At 35.2% G+C, this 16,751-nt stretch overlaps 1 protein-coding gene across 5 annotated transcripts in view; it reads left to right on the forward strand.

Annotated features, from left to right (window-relative positions):
* The window catches only part of LOC106665636, a 49,456-nt gene that overhangs the window by 12,415 nt on the left and 20,290 nt on the right, over positions 1-16,751 (forward strand). Inside the window, exon 1 of one of the 5 annotated variants that reach the window (XM_014392192.2) lies at positions 9,439-9,692. The exons of 1 other annotated variant lie outside the window; for it this stretch is intronic. The gene's annotated coding sequence lies outside the window, so the exon portion shown is untranslated. Of the gene's footprint in view, positions 1-9,438; positions 9,693-10,779; positions 11,941-14,634; positions 14,656-14,694; positions 14,714-16,751 lie in introns of those variants that run through there. 3 more of the 5 variants (XM_014392196.2, XM_024226499.1, XM_014392197.2) reach the window with 3 other exon arrangements.

A 16,751-nucleotide genomic window follows, 5' to 3' on the forward strand; every position in this document is an offset into this window, starting at 1 on the left:
CCTGGAGCATTTTTACAAAACATATTAAAAAAAAAACAATAAACAATGCGAACAACCAGAGCAAAATATCTACATCTGACAAAATATCTAGACTAAACATAGATAAAAAAGAACAATGATACAGAAGTTGTAAAACCCAACTTTAACCCAATAAAATAAGCGCAAAAAGAAGAAAAATTCAACTAAAAAAGAAATACCCAGTGAACAACTAAAATAGAAAAAGTGCGTAGAATTTTGCTATCCTGAATTGACTTTGTTAAATGAAATAAAACAAAAAAGAGACAATCTTTATGTGCTTTTTTACTAAATTAAAATTGGGACGTATATTTTGCCCAGGACAAAAAGTTGAAATACTGGATTAACCCCCATTTTTTTTTTTTTACAGCCGTCACCACATTTTTTCTCCATTTAGCATAAAATTTCTGCATTTTGGTTCGATGTAATTAAAGAAAAGGGTGTGCCGCCAAAAAGGTTTATTGGTTGATGCAGTTGTTATGAAATTTGCCAAGCTCTGTGAATTTTTCCAGCGTGGTTGCAAATTTATTTATTTACAAATTTTAAATTTAGCAGTTTTTGAACGGTTTCGGGTTTCTTTTTTTCTTGAACTATTCATTCTTTGGAGATTATAATCCCAAAAAATTTTTTTAAAAAATTCACTAATTTCGTGGTCCGCTTGACCAATTAATATAATACAATTAATTAAGGTTTTTAGTTGAGATAAAAAAGTCAATGACATGAGCGGGATTCGAACCCACGATCTTCGGCTAGATACGCCGCTGCTCTACCACTGAAAAATGGCAAAAAGGAAGGTGGGGTTGAGATAGGAAGTTAGTGTCCGAGTGGATCAAGGTCACATAGTTCAAGTGGTAGAGCAGCTGCGTATCTAGCCAAAGATCGTGGGTTCGAATCCCGCTCGTGTCATTGACTTTTTTATCTCAACTAAAAACCTTAATTAATTGTAATTAAAAAATAAAGAAAAATGAAGCAAAACAAATAACAAAGAGACCATAAACATAGCGAACTACCAAAGCAGAAAAATTCATTTGTCTTAGTTTGTTTAATCTTTACAATTTATAATTGTCATTATTACTATTTGTTTTTTCTCCCTACGTATCATAATGTTATTTTCCCCATTTACTAGTTTTCCCCTCAACCCTTTTTTTACCATTGTAATGCTGGCAGCCATTAAACAGGATCTACCTCAAGGGTGCCTTCAGCACCAACTTTTGTTATATAAATGTTGTTATAAATAGTTTTCTTCTGTACTAGGAAATTAGTACCAATTGTATCGTTTTTTTGTATTATTTATTAGCCTAATAAAGATGATGAAAAAAATGTTCTGTGGACAATATGTTAAAATTTGTATCAAATATACAAAAATACACATCTTGTGTTTGTTGGTTGTATATGTAATGTATTCACGGTCAGATTTATCATTAATTAATATACTCGATTTAGACCCTTGAGTCCATTGGCAGTGTGCTTAAGCAGAAAAAGTACAGGTGTCCTTAATGGCACGGCTGAATTTCTTTTGAATCAATGACGCTATAAAAAAAATACGCGTTTAATATTTTTAAGTTTATTTTCAAATTATTAATTTTTTTTAGATACATTGTAGAGTGTACCTGAGGCCCAATTCAAATTCACAATTTTAAATACGACCCAATACATCCTGTCATATCATTTTAAGGGATTTTTTTACGCTGAAAATAATGGTGCAATCGGATTTTAAATTGGCCAAAAAGTGATAGTTATGGCAAAAAGTTTGAAAAAAAAATTTTTTAAATCATTTTATTTATTATTTATTAATCACATTTCATGTTTGAACTGCCTGACTTGCGCAAAGATGCAAAAATTTTATCTTTTTAACCACTGTTCACAGGTGCTCAGAGTGATAGTCAGGGGAGATGGATTGACAAGTATTTTCTACCCTTTGCCGCAGTTCTTCAACTGAGGTTGCTGAGTTATGATTGGCGTAGACATTTTTTTTTTAAATGGCCCCAGAAAATAGTCAAATGGAGTTAAATCGGGTGACCGAGGAGGTCAACAGACCCATGATTCTACACAGGAACTGACAATTCAAATAACGCCTCACTTGCAAAAAATTGTTTCCGGGGTATCCATCAAGCTAGAGAATCTTCTTTTCCGTTTTTGCAACATCAACTAATAGTGTTGGAAAACCTCCCTCAAAAAATTGAGGAACTAAGCACCATTTAAATTATTTTCGTAGAAGTCCACACCAAACGTTGAAACTATGAACTACCTGATGATGACAAGAGTACAAAATTTTCGGATTTTTCTCTACCCACGCTCGAAAATTCCAACGGTATAGTATGCCATTAGAGGTGAACTTGGAATCATCAGTTCATAGGATGCATGGAAGAACGTTTTCTTCAGAATTTGTGCAAGGAACGTTAGACACCTGACATAGAGTCCCGAAGTCCCTGGACAAGATGACAGCGATACGGCTTAAAATTCTATGTCCGGAGTACATATCTAATTTTATTTTTTGAAAAAACCTAAAGCCCTTTCAACATTTCGAAAAGAGGAATTCAGATTTTCGCGAACATACAGTAAAATATTCAACTCGTCGAAATCACCCTCCCGGTTTCGATATTGCGAGCAACACGAATAAACGTTTTGTGGTTTGCTCTGGGCCGATCAGGAAATTTCAGAGACGACAACTCGACTGTTCGACAATACCACCACTTTAAAAAAAAAAAAAAAAAAAAAAAAAAAAAAAAAAAAAAAAAAAAAAAAAAAAAAAAAAAAATCGGAAAAATGTGCTCTTTGGTTCATATTGAATAGGCGAATAGGTACCATTGTAAAATTTATTTTCTTACAGGAATTAAAATTTGCTCTCATAACGGGAGTTTGACAGACAATGACAGAATGTAAACAATAAAGAATAAACAACAAAAAACAATCAATGTTTACCTTAGTGAAGAATCAAATTATTGGATTTAACAAGGAAAAAAACGAAATGCGTTTTTTTTCTCCAAACTTTTTGTCATAACTTTGTCATTTTTTTATCAATTTAAAATCCGATAGTATCATTGTTTTCAGCTTAAAAAATCCATTAAAATGATATATCAGGATGTATACGATCGTATTTGAAATTTTGAGGTTGAACGGGGTCTGAGGTACTGTATAATTTTTTCTCAAAAAAAGGTAAACATTTGAAACTAGACTAAAAATATTAAAACATTTTTTGATAGCGTCATTGGTTCAAGAGAAATTCAGCCGGGCCGTTTAAAAAGGACACCCAGTATAGGTTTCTTTTCTATTAGGAAATTAGTACCAATTTGTATCTGTTTTTTCTCCAAATTAGGTATTAGTGTAATAAAATTGGTGAAAAAAAAGTTATATGGAAAATTTGTTAAAATTAGTATCATACAGTACATAAATACATCTCTTGTACCATAAATTATTATACTCGATTTCTACCCTTGAATCCACTGATAGTGTACTGGTATTTTAATTATATAATTGTCAGAATCTATCAATATAGAATATATAACAGTCAGAAATTATGAGATGCGGCCTGGTGTGATGTAGGTTTCAGAAAAACATTTTCTTTATCGTGCCAAGAATGGCACAATTACACAGAAGACAAACACTTTGAGCCCTGAAGATGATCTCAATAAAGATCGAAACGTAGCACGATAAAGAAAATGTTTTTCTGAAACCTACATCACACCAGACCGCATCTCACGATTTCCGAAAATCATTCAAGCACGGTTTTTTCCTTTCCTCCATCAATTTCTTCATGTTTGAAAAAATTAATTTCTGAATAATTATCGATTAACCGTCACTAATCATATAATTTAAAAAAACCTTAAGGGGAGGAAGTAAACGATAATATTTCAAGATATTTGTTGTCTACGACAAATTTTACGGAAGTAGAACTAGGTTGATCCATCCGTATATTCTCTCTATCTGGCTATGGGGGTCTTCAGTGTATATACTATTCAGTATGTGTGGTATTTAGTAACAGTTAAATAATGATTATTTATTTAGAGATCGTGAAATGCGGTCTGGTGTATTTTTAGAAAAACATTTTCTTTGTAGTGCACGTTTCGATCTTTATTGAGATCATCTTCAGGGCCTGGGATTTATAAACATTGTTTAAATTATACAGATACGTATAAGATGTGAAAATGAATTTATACAGTGTTGTACACAATATAGAAATTTTTGGTTTAATCAAAGTATTTGTACTCAATCAAAGTGTGTTTTCTGTGTGGATTTGTAACTCTTGTGTGTCGTGTTGAGAATGTTAAAGAGATATTAATGTTTTTTATTTATATATGTTGATTTTGAATGTTTTTATTTTTATTTAGAAATCGTGAGCCTCGGTCTGGTGTGATGTAGGTTTCAGAAAAACATTTTCTTTATCGTGCCACGTTTCGATCTTTATTGAGATCATCTTCAGGGCCTGGGATTTACAAACATTGTTTACATATAACAATTACATTTTGGATGTGGAAAAGTGAATTTCTACAGTGCAAAATATATTTTTTATATATTCAATCAAAGTATTTCTGAAGATGATCTCGATAAAATCGAAACGTTGGCACGATAAAGAAAATGTTTTTCTGAAACCTACATCACACCAGACCGCATCTCATGATTTCTAAATAAATATCGATTAATGGTCACTAATCACCACACTCGTTTTAATTTTATTTACGTTTTTTATTAACTAAGCATCCAACCCTGTGGAAGGGTTAGTGAAAACCTTTGCAAAAAAGATACTATAACTTCATTTTGGACCACATCCCTGCTCCCAACCAACAATTTGTTAATCTTCGCTGGTCGATAATTCTCTGTGCGATTTTCCGAGATATTATACAAATACATATATGATATGACTTTGTACAATGATGTATACAATATAGAAATTTTAGGCTTAGTCAAAATATTTGTACTTACTCAAAGTGGGTGTTTACTGGGTAGATGTGTCACGACACACAACAATAACAGATCTACACAGAAAACACACAATTTGAGAGAGTACAAATACTTTGACTAAACCTAAAATTTCTATTCGAATCCCGCTCGTGGCACAAACTTTTTCGTCTCAACCAAGACCTTACATAAAAAGAATGTGTGGTGTTTAGTGACAGTCTTACTAGATCCAGGATTATTCGTGAGTAAAAAAAATTGGATACACAAAACACATTAAATTTAACAATAATCGTCCTTAATTAAGATTAAGAGTACAATAAATTAGTAAAGGAGCGGAAATTTTGAGCAATTTGATGGCGACGTAAATAATTTTTGAAAAAAAGTGTGTGGTGATTAGCGAATTAACCGTTAGTAGATGACTTTGTAGTGACAACGTTTCGATCTTTATTGAGATCATCTTCAGGGCTCAAAGCGTTTGTTTTGACATTGTTGTGTGCACTATCAACACGACACACCTTTTGCCAAGCTTTCGGCTTTTTATTAAACCTTCTTCAGGGCTGGATACTTAGTTAAAAACATAAATAAAAATAAAAACTTTCAAAATCAAACATGTATAAAAAAAACATTAATATCTCACTAACCTCTCAATTACAAATGTACACAGAAAACAAACACTTTGAGCCCTGAAGATGATCTCAGTAAAGATCGAAACGTTGGCAGATGGAGAAAATGTTTTTCTACATCTTATGCTTATCTCTACGTCAGACTGCATCTGACGATATCTAAATAATACTATTATTCAGTATACTATCAGTAAAACTGGTGACAACACTTTTTCACTCGTTTCATTTAAGTTCGAGCTTTGTTGTTTGTCTTGCGTCGGAAGTGTTGGTTTGTTGTGACTTACTTTCTTTGAAGTCTTTGAAAAGATATAAGATATGATCAGTGTCTCGCCTTCGTGACGTTAAAGGCGAATATCTGCGATTCCACCGTGCCGATGAGGTGGGACCGGACGCCTGTGGACGTTCCAGGATGGGACGGGACGTGCGTCATTATTTCATTCATTTTTGACACGTATTTCTAGGGTGCCCTTGACCTTGGGATGACCCACATCAAGGACCTTCTCTCTCTCGCCCTCTCACTACTCGCCCTCCCACTACCAAGCGGGGCAGAACGGCCGACCTCCCATTCCTCCCATCCTAGTCTCACTCGGAGGCTGGCGCTCACTCCCTCCATCCGGTAAATCTCAGTTTCACCGCCCTCGTCTACTGCCACCTTTTTCCTTTTTCATCCTCCCTTTTGGGACGAAAGAATTCAATTTTTTTGCCATTAATATTTCTACCTAATTAGTACTCTAAAAACCATAAATTTCCCAATAAAATCAATAATTTAAAATTCCTCTTTATTATAAACTGCTATTAACAAAAACCATACATATCCCTAAAGTATGTACATAAAGTATATGGATATACACGTAAATTTTGCTCGAAATACATCTGGACATACAAAACCGGTGTGAAAGGTCTAACTTGACAACACTGGCTAAGGCCTAATTTAAAATTTAGTAAACAGACCTCAGTTTAGTCACGACCTTAGTTCGAACTGCGATAACTTGTTCTCTTGATTTTAGTTGTCTCTACCAAGACGTCCACGAAGCTGAAGGAAACAAAAAAGTGCGATATCCCAACAAAATCTAACCGTGAAAAAAGGGCCAAATTCCAGACCCCCCTCCAAAAAAATTTTTTTTAGTCCAAAACCTGGGAGAACTCAAAAGAAAAAAGAAAAGTTCCAGACTCCCTAGGAAAAAGTAGCCTATCAAAGTGGGGATATTTACACTGTGGCCAACCTCACTTCACTTCTACTCTCATAAGCAACAATTTTTTTTGTTTAACACTTGGCCAGTTTCTGAATGATCAATACGGAGTGTGGAACTTTTTATTTTCTTATGAGTTCCCTTCACCTACTTCTCCTGTGTGAGCAAACGTCCTGATATTTTAACCCTAATTCAGAACTTAGATAAGCTGACTTTTTTGGTTGACTCCCAGGTTTTGTACTAAAAAAAGAACGGACTTGACCACATTGGCTAATTTTTTTGGAGGGGGGTCTGGAACTTGGCCCTTTTTTCACGGTAGGGTTTTTGTTAGGATCCATACAACATCAAAAGAGATTAGAAACAGCAACTTTCTGAAAACATTGGCCTGATGTTCTTCCTACATGGTTTCAAAATTAATGCATCTTAAAGCAATGTATGGTTGAGTTGCTTCAACTACCACCAACTAATCATCTCAATTTACAACTTTTTTTGCCTTTCCCTCTTTTTTGCCAATATTCATATTAGTAAGTTTCTTAGTTATTGTCTCGAGGACAGAAGTCACGATAGCTCAAGCGCCAGGGTAATGAAATGGAGGTCGTGGGTTCGAGCCCCACTCGTGACATTTTTCAACTCAACAGTACTTTTCATAAAAAATAAAATAATTATGTATTCACTAGTTTCGTGGTCCGCTTGACCAATTAATATCTTACAATTAATTAAGGTTTTCAGTTGAGATAAAAAAGTCAATGGCACGAGCGGGATTCGTACCCACGATCGTCGGCTTGATACGCCGCTGCTCTACCACTTGAGCTATCGTGACCTCGATCCACTCGGACACAACTTCCCATCTCAACCCCACCTTTTGAATTTTCCCTCCTTTTTGCCATTTTTCAAATGTCGTGCAATCAATTTGATTCTCGGCGACAAATGAAATGGCCATGGAGAGCTTTCGTGAAGTATACTTCATTTTTAAACTTATTAAATTCACTAGTTTTGTGGTCCGCTTGACCAATTAATATCTTACAATTAATTAAGGTTCAAAATTCAAAAGGTGTGGTTGAGATGGGAAGTTAGCGTCCGAGTGGATCGAGGTCACAATAGCTCAAGTGGTAGAGCAGCGGCGTATCAAGCCGACGATCGTGGGTTCGAATCCCGCTCGTGCCATTGACTTTTTTTATCTCAACTGAAAACCTTAATTAATTATAATTATGTATGTATTTATAGTTATAAATTTTTATAATTCTTCCCGCACTATTCAATTATTGATTTTATTTATCAACGATATTAATTCTTCCATTTCTTCTGGCGTTTTATTCTTTTTCCACATGATCTTAAAATTTATCGTGAAATTTCGAGTGGTCAGAGGACATAATTGTCTAATAAAAGTCTCTCTCAGAAATAATTCGTTAGATTCATAAAAATGCTTTGACTGTAATCGTCAATTATGTTATAGATTTAGGAGTCACGTTTCAGCCCAATCTGTCCTTTTCACTACATATTTCATCGAGAGTAAATAAATCCTTTTATGTTTCTAGGCGTCATATCTCGCAATACTCATAATTTCAATAATATCATAGCCTTTAAACAACTTTATTGTTTCCTTGTCTGTTTTAATCTTGAATTCTCTTCTCCTGCCTGGTCTCGTTATCTTCTATGCCAGAAACAATCTTTAGAACAAAATTCACATAATATTCCTTATCTCCAATTGCTTCTTACTTATCTTCATTAGAATCTCGTCGTGTTTATTATGATTTTGGTTTATGTATAAATTAATAAATAATAGAATCGATTGTCATATGTCACTTTATCTTTTAAATTTCCGAGTTACACTCCATAATCAAAGACTTTCTTCATATTCTCATGAATATCTTCTACATTCTTGTATCAAACAACTCAAGAAAATATGTAATAATTTTATTCAAAAGTTGCCGCAAATAAGGTCTAAACTCAGAGGACTGGTAGGACTACACACCGGTCATTGGCAACTGAGAAAATATCTCATCATTGATGATGACCTCGTTTGTAGCTTATACTATGAAAAGGAAGGAACAGATTGGAGACAACCTGATGAAAGAAAACCATTTTTGTATGTTTATTGCCATCTTCCACAGCTTGAACCCTGCACAAGTGTCGTGCGTTTGCCGATGACAGGATCTTATGAGAATAAAGGACCGGTGTCATCGCGCAGGTGGTGAGGATCGTTTCAGGAAGGAAATATCTAAGTGTAAATGATGGGTCTTAAGATACGTCCTTGTGGTACCCCTGAATCTGTGCGATAGCCAGCCGATAAAGAGGGTCCACTGATGACTTGAAACTATCTGTCGGATGGGTAGGATTTTAGAATCAGGTAGTAGGTAAAAGTAGGATTCTCTTTTACGGCCCCGAGTGCCATATACGATAGTTGGTTTGCTTCAGATTATACGTACACAATATATACAATAGTATACATTACAGCAGTATTGCTTTAGCTCAAGAGCGTCTATAACGCGATGGCACTGACCACACGAAATTTAAAGCCTATAATTTTATACCATAATATTTTAATGCTAATAACTCCATTATTTTGGTGTTCCCGTTGACCAAATAACTTCTTTCAATTTATTTATCTTTTTATGTAAGTTATTGGTTTAAATGAAAAAGTTAGTGTCACGAGCGAGATTCGTACCCAGCCCGAGGTAGTGGGTTGAACTTTGAATATTTTTTTCTACAATTTCAACTTTTTTATAAAGTTTATTATTTTTGTTTTCTGCTGAACATTATCTGATTACATTGACCACAACACTTATCCTTAACAGACTTTGCGATAGCGTTATCTAATCAGTGAATTGGTAATCGAGGTCGGAACAAAAACCTGTTTCGAACGTAACTTGTACATTGTATTTTTTACAATTAACGTTCAGTACACAATGTAGAAACATTACCTCGGTGTGCCTAGTAACAAACATGCCTAGTAGGAAAAAAATATAAGGTACATCTAGTTTTTATATTCAGTTGTCGGTTTTGCGAATAATTATGATTGAAGTTATCGTGTTCAGAAGAAGTTGTAGACTTAAGTCCTCGAGCCGGAAAGAATAGAGGTGGTTATGGATAGGGATAGAGATAAAAGAGCACAAGGCCGTCCGCACCTAGACCTATTGGGCTCTTCCAGTTTTATAAATCACTATGTAACTTCAAGTTGTTAGTCATCCTTCATAGCTTTGCCAGCGGCTACTTAGTGTAGGATCTTACTAGGCTTTTCCACTTCTAGCTGCAAAAATCTGCACCCACATAGCCCCAATAGAGGTGGTTAATGAGTATAAATCGGCGTCCTCCTGACCCCCAGGTTGAAGTGGACATTGAAGAAAATCAAGCAATAGGTCATCCCATTATAGCTGAAGTATGAACTATTCAACTTAGTGTGTCATTCAATCGTATGATACCGTTGCCATTGGCTATCATCATATTGACGGCTTGTTTTAGCATAAGTTTATGGTGTGGAGAGAGGGAGGGTGGGAGGGAGAGAGAAATTTAGAGAGAGAGAGGGAGGGAGGGAGAGAGAAAGGGGGAAGAGGGAAGGAGAGAGTGAGAGGGAGGGAGGGAGAGAGAAAGGTGGAAGAGGGAATGAGAGAACGGGAGGAGGAGTGAGAAAGGAAAGGAGAGTGAGAAAGGGTGGGAAAGAGTGAGAGAGAGAGAAAGGGAGGGAGCGAGGGAGAGAGAGAGAGTGAGAGGGAGATAGAGAGAGAGAGACACTCTCAACACGACACGCAAGAATGGCACAATTACACAGAAGACAACCATTTTGAGCCCTGAAGATGATCGAAACGTTGGCACGATAAAGAAAATGTTTTTCTGAAACCTACATTACACCAGACTACATCTCAAGATTTCTGAATAATTATCGATTAACGGTCACTATTCACCACATAAAAAACAACAACTTTAAATTGTCTGTTTTACATAAAGTATGGTAGATATCCATTTACAACATGAAATTTTACATTTATTGTGTAGAGATAGATGGTTAGATAGATAGAGAGAGAGAGGGAGAGACAGAGGGAGAGAGAGAGTGTCTATTCACTTTTCCTTTTGTCTTTTTGGATCCACTCTGTAATGTTTTCGTTGTCCCAAGAATAGGTTCAAGGAAGTATATGGTCTTGCAGATCCTCCTCTGGCCAGTATCAACTTTTTTACCCAAAATTCCTTCATGTCCTAGTAGTTTTCATCTGGTTAATGCTTTCCGCCAGGTTTTTGAGATTTTTGACATACTAATGCTTGGCTTTTCGATCTCATGAGGATTTTTGCTAGTGTAACCTTTTTTAAAATTTTCAATATACAAGCATTGATGGGACGAATTTTAGCATGAAAGACCAAGATGTACTTAAGAGATTGATTGCTCATGTTTTGGGCTTTTACAAAAAAAAGAGCCTGATACGGTTGCTAATGTGGTTTGGAACCATCTGATGCTCTCCTGAATTCTTCTTCCCATACTTTACTTTTTTAAGTGGGTTTAGTGACCAAGTTAGCACATTACTTAGATAGTCAATGTGAGCCGGAATGGATAATATTATGGATGGAATCGATAATATTTTTAATGGCACGACCGCAATGGGTCAACGAAAACATCCGTGGGATGAATGAAGCGGACAGTTTGCCCGTCGGCAGACAAACAATGCTTTAAAACCCCAAGCTGAACGATTGAAGGTTTGTTATTTATAAATAAAAACCGAGATGTAAGATAAGGAAATGTCGGCCGGTGCAGTTGCGAAAGTGAAGGAATGTTTCTCGGACGTGAGTTCGTTGCCCGCTAGTCAACATAGATCGATCCAAACAAGTCCTCGACCTTAAAACAATGCTAGTTCGACCCTCATTTTTTATTCAGCGATTACAACTAATGAATGCGTATCGCCCTACAGAGCCACCATACGAAAAAATCCATTCACAACACTTTCTATTATAAAAAAACCACATTTAAATAAAATAGCTTAATAATTACTGTCAAAGGGTAACCATAATAGATATGACAATTCGTAATGACTTACGGCCGCAAAGATAACGACCATTCATAGGACAATTTAAATATTCGTTAAATTAAATAGTTTTAAATAACTCGGTCGTTTCCTATCGTTTTGGTCTACCTATCCTTGTAGGCGTGATGCATCAAGACGAAACGACTGACAGACCGAAAAATGCGACGAGGAAAGGCACAGGTCCCATCGCTTCGCAGTCTTCAAGAGGAAGTAACAATTTTAAATACATTCAATCATTTAATTATAGGAACGATTTTTTCTGCCTTCAATGAAATTCTGAAAGATGCAGATAAGAGTCGTAATACCAAAAAGGTAACAATAACTTAGCGATTACAGATAACCGCATCTGGCTATATGAAATGCATTAAACAATTTTAGACAAGTCAGTCAAAATATTAATTTCAACTGACCGTTCGTCAGCAGTTTATTCTTCCATAATTTATTCCGCCTAATGATCTCATGATTTGGGATAACTGAATATAGCGAATTGCCTCCAGGTACAATGAGAACGACTGGACAAGTCGTCCCAAATGTAATAATAGAGCCAAACAGATTTGAACAATTTCGGTTAAATCGTCTTGTCAGCTGCAACGAGTTTGTACATTTATCGGTAATTTGATCCACTAAGAACATTACGGTCTGATAATTTCGAAATCTGTCGACCTTCGCCGTAATGAACCATCACCGGAATATGGTGAAATGCTTAACAGGATGATCAGTAACGATTCCACTGGTGATAAACGAGGCGTGTTATTAGATACATCGAATATGAGTATTTCCTTCTCTCTCTCTCTCTCTCACTCTCTCTCTCTCTCTCTCTCTCTCTCTCTCACTCTCTCTCTCTCTTCCTCTCTCTCTNCCCGCTTACTCATATTCATTCTCTCATTCTCTCTCACTCACCCACTTACTCTCTCTCTCTCTCTCTCTCTCCTTCTCTTGCTTAATATTTAATAATTTATCTGTCAATAATAAGTAAATAAACTGAAATTTAGTGAATTATGTATATACATACGTCGAATTGATATATTATGGTATGCCTTAACTACCACCAGAATCTTTCATTTTAGGAAGTGAATTTTTTTTTTTTAATATTGCCGAACAAATGACAATCGCTAATGTTAGAATATCCAAATAAAAAGTTATCGTCGTTCTATGTTAGGAAATTTTCGTTTGATGAAAATCTTGGTTGGGTGAAATTTATTTTCTAAATTTTATGACTTAGAGTGAGAATACGAGTCTCCATACAATCATTTTTGCATTGTGTGAACATTTGTTGAATTTCATTTAAAAGAAAAGTATCAAGAACGGAACAAAGATTTAGAAAATTGCAATAAATACATATTTCCGCCAACTCATAGCAGGTGGTCTAATCACGTCTAAAGGAATGTGGGACGCGGTGTTGTACTTACTAGTTATACATATTACAAGAAGTGAACATCACTATTACGTAAATAAATATGTCGGTTATCCTACTTGTCTTTTGCAAATTCACCGGCATTTTAATTTTAAATACATTTTCGGATTCATTTGTAATCCAGCTTGTACCATTACGGCCAACCACTTGTAAACGTTTAAATTTATAAAATATTTTTTTGAGAAAACGCATCGGCCATGGGAGGGACTCTTTCACCGGAGCTTGCGGACCTTGTAATGAATGAGCTGCTGGATTGGATTGGACTTAATTTTGGATTTCACATCAAATTTCTTAAGAAATATGTTGATGATTTGTTCCTGATTATAAAAAAGAGTGAGCTGGTGGACATTTTGAAGGCGTTCAATTCTTTCCATCCGTCACTACAATTTACACAGGAAACTGAGGTAGATGGGAAACTTCCTTTTCTTGACTTAGTTGTCATTAGAGATAATGGTAAATTAATAACTAACTGGTATTTGAAACCATCTTGGACAGGATGCTACATTTCTCATCCATCCATTCTTTTCAAATGAAAGTTAACATAGTTTTTAACCTCATTGATAGGGCTCTGAAATTGAGCGACGATCGTTTCCACAGTGAGAACAGGAAAAAAGTCCGCTCTATCTTAATAGATATTGATTACCCTAGATCATTAATAAATAGATTAATGGAAAACAGGACAAGAGCAACAAGGAATGAGAATATACCTGTTGAGCAAAAATTTTATCAACCAGTTACATATGTAGATGGAACATCAAGTAAGTTAAAAAAACTGTTGAAAGAAAAAATAGATAATGTAAAAATTGTTTACAAATTTAATAATAAAGTGAGTAAACACAAAACTTAAAAGTAAAGAACCTCTATTACAAAAATCTAATGTAGTGTATCGCATCAAATGTGCACAATGTCCCACGGTGTATTACGGCCAAACGAAACAATATTTATCGGAACGTGTGCGGCAACATAAGTATGATTGCAGTGATGAAGAAAGGCCGGGAACAGCACTATCCAAACATACACATGCTACTAAACATAATTTTGACTTCGATGGAGTCAAAATTGTGGCTTCAGAACAAAATACAGAACGTAGACTTTTGAGAGAAATGACATTTATTCATCAGGATAACATGACATGTAATTTAAAAACAGATTTGAATAATTTGAGTGTGATTTACAGTGGGATTCTAGAAAAAGACAAGGTCTCTCTCCAAAGATCGTAACATACATATTTATTTATTTATTATAACAGGCTGTGATAACATAGAATTACCAATGTACTAAAAATTAAGATCTTGTTTTAAAAATTGTGGAAAAAGATTGTTATCAGTAGGTGATAGTGTGGGGAACCTCCCACCTGATAACGTGATAAACACAATTTTCTAGTCAAACGCCTGTGATATTTATGTACCTTAAAGAATACTAATTGTTAAGTAATTGTTACTGTTTTAAAAAATGCATATATATGTAAGAGGCTATTAAGAAGAGGTTTTATTTATTTATTTATTATATAGGTATATAGTTTGTATATATACATATCGTGAAATGTGTTTAAGTTATGACTTTGTATCTGTAAGTACAATTATTGTAATTTATAACTATTTAAATCTTAGATTAGAACCATTAGATCTATTGTTCTTACTCTTAGATAGCATATTTGATAGATGGAACCTTTTCCAATTTAAGATTTCACTAAAACATATCTGCTACTTTTCTCATTTTCTTGACAGAAACTAACATATGGGGGACCATAATCTGGTATATAAACCATAATTTTTTTTTTTTTTTTTATTGGCCTTATGATCTTGCATATTAGCCATAGTAGGAATTCTTGTGTGTTCCAATTGGGGGTTATCGGGAAAAAAGGGCCAGAGGCGACGGTGGGAATCGAACCCACGACCGCGGCGTGAGAGTCTCTCATGCTAACCACTCGGCTACCGCGGTCCCCAAGATCGTGGGTTCGAATCCCGCTTGTGACACTGACTTTTTTTATCTCAACTAAAAGCCGTAATTAATTGAAAGATATTTTTGTAAGACGGTTTTAGTTAGTAACTAAATTAAAAAAAAAAATCCTATCCTAAGATTATCATTCCCACCGTCGCCTCTGGCCCTTTTTTCCCGATAACCCCCAATTTGAACACACAAGAATTCGTACTATGGCTAATATGCAAGATCATAAGGCCAATTAAAAAAACTATTTAAATGATTATGTCCCTATGTCTCTGTAGATCCCCTGAAGAAGGCAATAAAACTTGTCGAAAGCTTGGGCGTTGATATAATAACATTGTATGTTTGAAGACCACAACCCGAATCCCAATCAACATCAGAAAACGCATTGTACAACACAAACGTATTTTGATTTATATTCATCGCAACAGACCTTATGAAATATGATTATTTCCTATGTTGTTTGTTTGAATATTCGTCGAGTAAATAAACCCAGACGCTGAGGCCCTCAGGATGTGTGAACACAGTAACAAATTATTGAGGATTAACAATCCTCAAACAACTGCCGACTCATACGACCCTCCTGTCATACATCGAGGTTGCACATTTGCTGAAGTTGAAATAAAAAGTCCAAGGTTTGTTCTTTAACTCCAAAACTTATAACTGCTGACAACTTACTGCAACGAGTCCTTCAACTAAAATTCCTTCACTCGTCTGTAATAATCTAAGAGCTGTTTTTTAATCCACGTTTAAGAATTTTTTCAAAATACACGCTTTGTGCGACCTAATACGTTGTTTAGAGCGGAGGAATGAATGAAAATTCTGTAATTAAATAACACGAGCGCAAAATCAAAGCAACATCAAACATTAATTTTAGTTTACCATACAATATTTATTTATTTCTGGTGGTTTACTGCCATACAAGCAGAACTAAATTCACTTTTTCCCAATTATATCAAAAAGATCACTTTTGAAGGGTGCGATTTTGTGGCTCTATAATGAAAGCGTGTAGGAATGACATAATGATAATCATGTTTGAGCAAGGCAGCCAGTATCTGGGTCTCCTGTTCCGATCCTTGGAGGGAAAAGGGCTTTATTTATTTATATAATACCGATAGTTTTGTTTCATTAGCGAGTGTTGAGAGTGAATGCATTTATTAGCGTGAATGGGTAGTGTGAGAGGGGGCCGAATATTGAGTAGATCGACCTGAATTAGCATTTTTATACATATTGACAGGCAAAAAATTCCACCCAATACTAATATAACTTGATGTGTATATATTTTTATATATTAATCAGTGTTTCACGTTTTTTAATACTTAATAATTGAATATGTCGAAAAAACTGTAAATTATTAAGGAAAAAGAGAAAAAAACACAGGTAAAATTTGTTTTAATTAGATTTTTAATTAACATTTCAATATTGCGTATTTCCTCCTCTTGCCTTAATTAGGCCGAGAAGACGCCTCGGCATACTTTCTACCAGTCTGGAAATGTCTCTTTGCTGGAGGTTACTCCATTCTTCACGAAGATCGTGGAATGTACCAGGAAGTGATGGACGGGCTCTTATTCGTCTTTTGAGGTTATCCCTCGTTCGATGGGGTTCAAGTCTGGAGTTCGGGCTGGCCAGGCTAAGACTTATTATGCTGCTGAAGGTACTATGC

Source organism: Cimex lectularius, unplaced genomic scaffold, assembly GCF_000648675.2.
Source record: "Cimex lectularius strain Harlan isolate CLEC.00 unplaced genomic scaffold, Clec_2.1 scaffold129, whole genome shotgun sequence".
In the NCBI taxonomy this organism is placed as follows: domain Eukaryota; kingdom Metazoa; phylum Arthropoda; class Insecta; order Hemiptera; family Cimicidae; genus Cimex; species Cimex lectularius.